This window comes from Osmerus eperlanus, chromosome 23 (genome assembly GCF_963692335.1).
Source record: "Osmerus eperlanus chromosome 23, fOsmEpe2.1, whole genome shotgun sequence".
Lineage (NCBI taxonomy): Eukaryota > Metazoa > Chordata > Actinopteri > Osmeriformes > Osmeridae > Osmerus > Osmerus eperlanus.
In genome coordinates, this window is record NC_085040.1 from 12469068 (window position 1) to 12476567 (window position 7500).

Sequence of the window (7500 nt, forward strand, 5' to 3'; positions counted from 1 at the left end):
GAGGGCTCCTGTTCTATTCCCAAATCAGTCCTTTTCCAAACGTAGATCGGGGTGATTTTCTGCAGAAGTTTCTCGAACTCTTTTTGTCTACGCATGTTTTGTGACAACAAATCGATCAATCGAAGCAGCAGCTGGAGCATGGCTCGTTGGTCTAGGGGTATGATTCTAGTTTAGGGTGCAAGAGGTCCCGTGTTCAAATCCAGGATGAGCCCATTACAGTATGCTGTTGAAGGAGGTAACCTGGCTCCTGTTCTATTCCCAAATCAGTCCTTTTCCAAACGTAGATCAAGGTGATTTTCTGCAGAAGTTTCTCGAACTCTTTTTGTCTACGCACGTTTTGTGACAACAAATCGATCAAAGCAGCAACCAGAACATGGCTCGTTGGTCTCGTGGTATGATTCTCGCTTAGGGTGCAGGGAGCCTTTGTCTAAGCATGTTTTGTGACAACAATTCAATCAAAGCAGCAACCAGAACATGGCTCGTTTGTCTAGGGGTATGATTCTCGCTTTGGGTGAGAGAGGTCCCGGGGTCAAATCCCGGACAAGCCCTTTACAGTAAGTTGTTGAAGGAGGTTATTTAGTGAAGAGGGCTCCTGTTCTATTCCCAAATCTGTCTTTTACCCAACGTCGATCTGGGTGATTTGCTGCAGAAGTTTCTCCAGCCTTTTTTGAATATGCGTGTTTTGCGACAAAAAATCGATCAATGCAGCAACCAGAACATGGCTCGTTGGTCTTGTGGTATGATTCTCGCTTAGGGTGCAGGGTGCCTTTGTCTAAGCATGTTTTGTGACAACAAATCGATCAATCGAAGCAGCAGCTGGAGCATGGCTCGTTGGTCTAGGGGTATGATTCTCACATAGGGTGCTAGAGATCCTGGGTTCAAATCCCGGACGAGCCCATTACAGTATGCTGTTGAAGGAGGTAACATGGCAAAGAGGGCTCCGTTTCTTTTCCCAAATCAGTCCTTTACCCAACGTATATCGGGGTGATTTGCTGCAGAAGTTTCTCCAGCTCTTTTTGTCTACTCATTCTTTGTGACAACAAATCGATCAAAGCAGTCACCAGAACATGGCTCGTTGGTCTAGGGGTATGATTCTCGCTTTGGGTGAGAGAGGTCCAGGGTTCAAATTCCGGACGAGCCCATTACTTCTACAGCCCATTGCTGTAGAAGTAGGTAACCTGGCAAAGAGGGCTCCTGTTCTATTCCCAGATCAATCCTTTTCCAAACGTAGATCGGGCTGATTTGCTGCAGAAATTTCACAGCTCTTTTTGTCTAAGCATTTTTTACGACAAAAAATCGATCAAAGCAGCAACCAGAACATGGCTCGTTGGTCTTGTGGTATGATTCTCGCTTAGGGTGCAGGGAGCCTTTGTCTAAGCATGTTTTGTGACAACAAATCGATCAATCGAAGCAGCAGCTGGAGCATGGCTCGTTGGTCTAGGGGTATGATTCTCGCTTAGGGTGCGAGAGGTCCTGGGTTCAAATCCCGGACGAGCCCATTACTTCTACAGCCCATTGCTGTAGAAGGAGGTAACCTGGCAAAGAGGGCTCCTGTTCTATTCCCAAATCAGTCCTTTTCCAAACGTAGATCGGGGTGATTTTCTGCAGAAGTTTCTCGAACTCTTTTTGTCTACGCATGTTTTGTGACAACAAATCGATCAAAGCAGCAACCAGAACATGGCACATTGGTTTCGTGGTATGATTCTCGCTTAGGGTGCAGGGAGCCTTTGTCTAAGCATGTTTTTTGACAACAAATAGATCAATCGAAGCAGCAACTACAACATGGCTCGTTGGTCTAGGGGTATGATTCTCGCATAGGGTGCCAGAAGTCCTGGGTTCAAATCCTGGACGAGCCCATTACAGTATGCTGTTGAAAGAGGTAACCTGGCAAAGATGGCTGCTGTTCTATTCCCAAATCTGTCATTTACCCAAGGTCGATCGGGGTGATTTGCTGCGGAAGTTTCTCCAGCTCTTTATGTCTAAGCATGTTTTGTGACAACAAATCGATCAAAGCAGCAACCAGAACATGGCTCGTTGGTCTCGTGGTATGATTCTCGCTTAGGGTGCAGGGATCCTTTGTTTAAGCATGTTTTGTGACAACAAATCGATCAATCGAAGCAGCAACTGGAACATGGCTCGTTGGTCTAGTGGTATGATTCTCGCTTAGGGTGCGAGAGGTCCTGGGTTCAAATCCCGGATGAGCCCATAACAGTATGCTGATGAACGAGGTAACATGTCAAAGAGGGCTCCTGTTCTATTCCCAAATCAGTCCTTTACCCAACGTAGATCGGCGTGATTTGCAGCGGAAGTTTCTCCTGCTCTTTATGTCTAAGCATGTTTTGTGACAACAAATCGATCAAAGCAGCAACCAGAACATGGCTCGTTGGTCTCGTGGTATGATTCTCGCTTAGGGTGCAGGGAGCCTTTGTCTAAGCATGTTTTGTGACAACAAATCGATCAATCGAAGCAGCAGCTGGAACATGGCTTGTTGGTCTAGGGGTATGATTCTAGCTTAGGGTGCAAGAGGTCCCGTGTTCAAATCCAGGATGAGCCCATTACAGTATGCTGTTGAAGGAGGTAACCTGGCAAAGAGGGCTCCTGTTCTATTCCCAAATCAGTCCTTTACCCAACGTAGATCAAGGTGATTTTCTGCAGAAGTTTCTCAGACTCTTTTTGTCTACGCATGTTTTGTGACAACAAATCGATCAATGCAGCAACCAGAACATGGCTCGTTGGTCTCGTGGTATGATTCTCGCTTAGGGTGCAGGGAGCCTTTGTCTAAGCATGTTTTGTGACAACAAATCGATCAATCGAAGCAGCAACTGGAACATGGCTCGTTGGTCTAGGGGTATGATTCTCACATAGGGTGCTAGAGGTCCTGGGTTCAAATCCCGGACGAGCCCATTACAGTATGCTGTTGAAGGAGGTAACATGGCAAAGAGGGCTCCGTTTCTTTTCCCAAATCAGTCCTTTACCCAACGTATATCGGGGTGATTTGCTGCAGAAGTTTCTCCAGCTCTTTTTGTCTACTCATTCTTTGTGACAACAAATCGATCAAAGCAGTCACCAGAACATGGCTCGTTGGTCTAGGGGTATGATTCTCGCTTTGGGTGAGAGAGGTCCCGGGTTCAAATTCCGGACGAGCCCATTACTTCTACAGCCCATTGCTGTAGAAGGAGGTAACCTGGCAAAGAGGGCTCCTGTTCTATTCCCAGATCAATAATTTTCCAAACGTAGATCGGGCTGATTTGCTGCAGAAATTTCACAGCTCTTTTTGTCTAAGCATTTTTTACGACAAAAAATCGATCAAAGCAGCAACCAGAACATGGCTCGTTGGTCTTGTGGTATGATTCTCGCTTAGGGTGCAGGGAGCCTTTGTCTAAGCATGTTTTGTGACAACAAATCGATCAATCGAAGCAGCAGCTGGAGCATGGCTCGTTGGTCTAGGGGTATGATTCTCGCTTAGGGTGCGAGAGGTCCTGGGTTCAAATCCCGGACGAGCCCATTACTTCTACAGCCCATTGCTGTAGAAGGAGGTAACCTGGCAAAGAGGGCTCCTGTTCTATTCCCAAATCAGTCCTTTTCCAAACGTAGATCGGGGTGATTTTCTGCAGAAGTTTCTCGAACTCTTTTTGTCTACGCATGTTTTGTGACAACAAATCGATCAAAGCAGCAACCAGAACATGGCACATTGGTTTCGTGGTATGATTCTCGCTTAGGGTGCAGGGAGCCTTTGTCTAAGCATGTTTTTTGACAACAAATAGATCAATCGAAGCAGCAACTACAACATGGCTCGTTGGTCTAGGGGTATGATTCTCGCATAGGGTGCCAGAAGTCCTGGGTTCAAATCCTGGACGAGCCCATTACAGTATGCTGTTGAAAGAGGTAACCTGGCAAAGATGGCTGCTGTTCTATTCCCAAATCTGTCATTTACCCAAGGTCGATCGGGGTGATTTGCTGCGGAAGTTTCTCCAGCTCTTTATGTCTAAGCATGTTTTGTGACAACAAATCGATCAAAGCAGCAACCAGAACATGGCTCGTTGGTCTCGTGGTATGATTCTCGCTTAGGGTGCAGGGATCCTTTGTTTAAGCATGTTTTGTGACAACAAATCGATCAATCGAAGCACAACTGGAACATGGCTCGTTGGTCTAGGGGTATGATTCTCGCTTAGGGTGCGAGAGGTCCTGGGTTCAAATCCCGGACGAGCCCATTACTTCTACAGCCCATTGCTGTAGAAGGAGGTAACCTGGCAAAGAGGGCTCCTGTTCTATTCCCAAATCAGTCCTTTTCCAAACGTAGATCGGGGTGATTTTCTGCAGAAGTTTCTCGAACTCTTTTTGTCTACGCATGTTTTGTGACAACAAATCGATCAAAGCAGCAACCAGAACATGGCACATTGGTTTCGTGGTATGATTCTCGCTTAGGGTGCAGGGAGCCTTTGTCTAAGCATGTTTTGTGACAACAAATAGATCAATCGAAGCAGCAACTAGAACATGGCTCGTTGGTCTAGGGGTATGATTCTCGCATAGGGTGCCAGAAGTCCTGTGTTCAAATCCTGGACGAGCCCATTACAGTATGCTGTTGAAAGAGGTAACCTGGCAAAGAGGGCTGCTGTTCTATTCCCAAATCTGTCATTTACCCAACGTAGATCGGTGTGATTTGCTGCGGAAGTTTCTCCAGCTCTTTATGTCTAAGCATGTTTTGCGACAACAAATCGATCGAAGCAGCAACCAGAACATGGCTCGTTGGTCTCGTGGTATGATTCTCGCTTAGGGTGCAGGGATCCTTTGTTTAAGCATGTTTTGTGACAACAAATCGATCAATCGAAGCACAACTGGAACATGGCTCGTTGGTCTAGGGGTATGATTCTCGCTTAGGGTGCGAGAGGTCCTGGGTTCAAATCCCGGACGAGCCCATTACTTCTACAGCCCATTGCTGTAGAAGGAGGTAACCTGGCAAAGAGGGCTCCTGTTCTATTCCCAAATCAGTCCTTTTCCAAACGTAGATCGGGGTGATTTTCTGCAGAAGTTTCTCGAACTCTTTATGTCTACGCATGTTTTGTGACAACAAATCGATCAAAGCAGCAACCAGAACATGGCACATTGGTTTCGTGGTATGATTCTCGCTTAGGGTGCAGGGAGCCTTTGTCTAAGCATGTTTTGTGACAACAAATAGATCAATCGAAGCAGCAACTACAACATGGCTCGTTGGTCTAGGGGTATGATTCTCGCATAGGGTGCCAGAAGTCCTGGGTTCAAATCCTGGACGAGCCCATTACAGTATGCTGTTGAAAGAGGTAACCTGGCAAAGAGGGCTGCTGTTCTATTCCCAAATCTGTCATTTACCCAAGGTCGATCGGGGTGATTTGCTGCGGAAGTTTCTCCAGCTCTTTATGTCTAAGCATGTTTTGCGACAACAAATCGATCAAAGCAGCAACCAGAACATGGCACATTGGTTTCGTGGTATGATTCTCGCTTAGGGTGCAGGGAGCCTTTGTCTAAGCATGTTTTGTGACAACAAATCGATCAATCGAATCAACAACTAGAACATGGCTCGTTGGTCTAGGGGAATGATTCTCGCTTAGGGTGCGAGAGGTCCTGAGTTCAAATCCCGGACGAGCCCTTTACAGTATGTTGTTGAAGGAGGTTACTTGGCAAAGAGGGCTCCTGTTCTATTCCCAAATCAGTCCTTTACCCAACGTATATCGGGGTGATTTGCTGCAGAAGTTTCTCTAGCTCTTTTTGTCTACGCATTCTTTGTGACAACAAATCGATCAAAGCAGCAACCAGAACATGGCTCGTTGGTCTAGGGGTATGATTCTCGCTTTGGGTGCGAGAGGTCCGGGGTTCAAATCCCGGACGAGCCCTTTACAGTAAGTTGTTGAAGGAGGTTAGTTAGTGAAGAGGGCTCCTGTTCTATTCCCAAATCTGTCTTTTACCCAACGTCGATCTGGGTGATTTGCTGCAGAAGTTTCTCCAGCTCTTTTTGAATATGCGTGTTTTGCGACAAAAAATCGATCAATGCAGCAACCAGAACATGGCTCGTTGGTCTTGTGGTATGATTCTCGCTTAGGGTGCAGGGCGCCTTTGTCTAAGCATGTTTTGTGACAACAAATTGATCAATCGAAGCAGCAGCTGGAACATGGCTTGTTGGTCTAGGGGTATGATTCTAGCTTAGGGTGCAAGAGGTCCCGTGTTCAAATCCAGGATGAGCCCATTACAGTATGCTGTTGAAGGAGGTAACCTGGCAAAGAGGGCTCCTGTTCTATTCCCAAATCAGTCCTTTTCCAAACGTAGATTAAGGTGATTTTCTGCAGAAGTTTCTCGAACTCTTTTTGTCTACGCATGTTTTGTGACAACAAATCGATCAAAGCAGCAACCAGAACATGGCTCGTTGGTCTAGGGGTATGATTCTCGCATAGGGTGCCAGAAGTCCTGGGTTCAAATCCTGGACGAGCCCATTACAGTATGCTGTTGAAAGAGGTAACCTGGCAAAGATGGCTGCTGTTCTATTCCCAAATCTGTCATTTACCCAAGGTCGATCGGGGTGATTTGCTGCGGAAGTTTCTCCAGCTCTTTATGTCTAAGCATGTTTTGTGACAACAAATCGATCAAAGCAGCAACCAGAACATGGCTCGTTGGTCTCGTGGTATGATTCTCGCTTAGGGTGCAGGGATCCTTTGTTTAAGCATGTTTTGTGACAACAAATCGATCAATCGAAGCAGCAACTGGAACATGGCTCGTTGGTCTAGTGGTATGATTCTCGCTTAGGGTGCGAGAGGTCCTGGGTTCAAATCCCGGATGAGCCCATAACAGTATGCTGATGAACGAGGTAACATGTCAAAGAGGGCTCCTGTTCTATTCCCAAATCAGTCCTTTACCCAACGTAGATCGGCGTGATTTGCAGCGGAAGTTTCTCCTGCTCTTTATGTCTAAGCATGTTTTGTGACAACAAATCGATCAAAGCAGCAACCAGAACATGGCTCGTTGGTCTCGTGGTATGATTCTCGCTTAGGGTGCAGGGAGCCTTTGTCTAAGCATGTTTTGTGACAACAAATCGATCAATCGAAGCAGCAACAGGAACATGGCTCGTTGGTCTAGGGGTATGATTCTCGCATAGGGTGCTAGAGGTCCTGGGTTCAAATCCCGGATGAGCCCATAACAGTATGCTGATGAACGAGGTAACATGTCAAAGAGGGCTCCTGTTCTATTCCCAAATCAGTCCTTTACCCAACGTAGATCGGCGTGATTTGCAGCGGAAGTTTCTCCTGCTCTTTATGTCTAAGCATGTTTTGTGACAACAAATCGATCAAAGCAGTCACCAGAACATGGCTCGTTGGTCTAGGGGTATGATTCTCGCTTTGGGTGAGAGAGGTCCCGGGTTCAAATTCCGGACGAGCCCATTACTTCTACAGCCCATTGCTGTAGAAGGAGGTAACCTGGCAAAGAGGGCTCCTGTTCTATTCCCAAATCAGTCCTTTTCCAAACGTAGATCGGGGT

At 46.6% G+C, this 7500-nt stretch overlaps 7 non-coding genes across 7 annotated transcripts; all 7 read left to right on the forward strand.

Moving 5' to 3' along the window:
• Positions 1 to 1426: 1426 nt before the first annotated feature.
• trnap-agg (transfer RNA proline (anticodon AGG)) lies at positions 1427 to 1498 on the forward strand. Its single transcript has one exon. It is a non-coding gene; the product is annotated as a tRNA-Pro (tRNA).
• A 635-nt stretch (positions 1499 to 2133) lies between these two features.
• On the forward strand, positions 2134 to 2205 carry trnap-agg (transfer RNA proline (anticodon AGG)). Its single transcript has one exon. It is a non-coding gene; the product is annotated as a tRNA-Pro (tRNA).
• Positions 2206 to 3432: 1227 nt separating this feature from the next.
• On the forward strand, positions 3433 to 3504 carry trnap-agg (transfer RNA proline (anticodon AGG)). The gene has a single exon. It is a non-coding gene; the product is annotated as a tRNA-Pro (tRNA).
• Positions 3505 to 4138: 634 nt separating this feature from the next.
• trnap-agg (transfer RNA proline (anticodon AGG)) lies at positions 4139 to 4210 on the forward strand. Its single transcript has one exon. It is a non-coding gene; the product is annotated as a tRNA-Pro (tRNA).
• Positions 4211 to 4844: 634 nt separating this feature from the next.
• trnap-agg (transfer RNA proline (anticodon AGG)) lies at positions 4845 to 4916 on the forward strand. The gene has a single exon. It is a non-coding gene; the product is annotated as a tRNA-Pro (tRNA).
• Positions 4917 to 5795: 879 nt separating this feature from the next.
• Positions 5796 to 5867, forward strand: trnap-ugg (transfer RNA proline (anticodon UGG)). The gene has a single exon. It is a non-coding gene; the product is annotated as a tRNA-Pro (tRNA).
• Positions 5868 to 6737: 870 nt separating this feature from the next.
• On the forward strand, positions 6738 to 6809 carry trnap-agg (transfer RNA proline (anticodon AGG)). Its single transcript has one exon. It is a non-coding gene; the product is annotated as a tRNA-Pro (tRNA).
• The last annotated feature ends 691 nt before the right edge of the window (positions 6810 to 7500 follow it).